Raw genomic sequence first — 1,706 nt, forward strand, 5'->3', positions numbered from 1 at the left:
ATTTATAGGGAATCCAAAAGAATCACTTATTACGACTGAGCAAATGACTCGTTCATCTGAACCGGCCGCAACTATCAGCTCTGCATCTATTATAAATATCCAAACTATAGTGAAACACTTATTAGCAAGGTAACTTAGATCAGCAGTTTAAGACATTAAATTCGTAAGCACATAACACAAGTAACACTTCTCTTTAAAATACAAACAAGACTTTATTGATTATTCTAACACAAACTAATATCTAACACAAACACACACATTCATACGAGTTGCAGAAAGAAAGAGAGTGAGGAAAGAATTAGTTTAAAGAGATGATGAAATCCCAAGTTTCTATATGCACTTATAAGACATGACCTGAACGAACCATCAATCATTAATTTAACCCTTCTATCGTTTCTTATGCGGATTATTAAATCTATATCAATGCACCAGTTCAGTTTAAAAGTCTGGAGGCTACTTGCTTGTTTTTGCTTTTGGGTATTCCCTTCGTCGGCGTGAAAGGGGTTTTCCCGGTCACTTGGCTGTCGTCTCCTCATGCCTGAGATGTCTGGGGCGGCCAATCATGTGGTGTGCTGGCGGATGGATGGAAGGTCTTTGTTGCTGGAAAGCAGGCTTTGCAGTCGAATCGTGGACCGAAACTTTGCTGCAAAACTTAACTTAGAACCATGACTCACAACGGAAAAGAAAGAAAACTAAGAAAAGAAAGAATATTGAGACGAGTTAGATGGCTTGAATGAAGCTGTTTAACCCACGTTCTTCTGAGTCTGTCTAGTCACAGAAAGTAGTCTAGTAAAAAAGGTAGTTTTTGAATCTACTTTTTTCTTCATCTTCTGCCCTTCTCCCTCCAAAGCTTTGTTTGGGTCCTAAGTTTTTAAACTCAAATGTTTGTCCAGCCTCCTGGATGAGTTCTGACCAATTAGACACTGTCTTTATTTGAGAGGTGGCATTTTCTTCACTTCTCATCGTAAATCATGCGTTATCTGTGATCCCCTTACTCTCCAAGCTCTAGCAGAGAGTACAGAGGCCACAGTTTAGACATCATTACTATTAAGAATACGAAACATTTTACACAGATTTCAATCAAGCCATCTTTTGAATCAAGAACATACGATCATACTGATAGGAAACAAGACACACTTTCATTCAAACATCTAATAGTTATAACAATTGCTGACTTATATGGGATCTAAGCATATTAGACACAGATATAGGTTGTAGACACAATATAGAATTATGTAGTTGAACGATGTTTGATTATAAGTCCATCAACAATTGTTAAGGGATGATTTTATGTATTTTTGTAGTTAAAGTCTCAGTCTCTTTGGTTTTAAGAGATTTCAACCTTGGGGTCATTGAGAGTTCCTTAAGAAGGATGGAGGTCTGTTTTGTATATGGCGTGGGATCGAGCAGCTTCTGCTGTTATCTTGATCGGGCTCTAAACGGTGCCATCTCTGAACCAATCAGTCTTTTCCAAACCATCTAACATTGACAAAGTTCTTCCTTTAGTTGCTTTAGTTGCCCATAAAGTTCTTAGCGTAGACTGGCTGGAGCCTGGATTTTATGGCTCTGGATTGGTGATTTGGGGTCTGGAATGTTGAGTTCTGTGTGTTTGAACAAATCACCTGGAAGATTAATTTGTGTTTGGTTCACACTCAATCCTTACATGAACAACATGCAGCATATCATCAATGTTGCTTGTTCTTCTC

The sequence above is a fragment of the Squalius cephalus genome, assembly GCF_949319135.1.
Source record: "Squalius cephalus genome assembly, chromosome: 3".
Lineage (NCBI taxonomy): Eukaryota > Metazoa > Chordata > Actinopteri > Cypriniformes > Leuciscidae > Squalius > Squalius cephalus.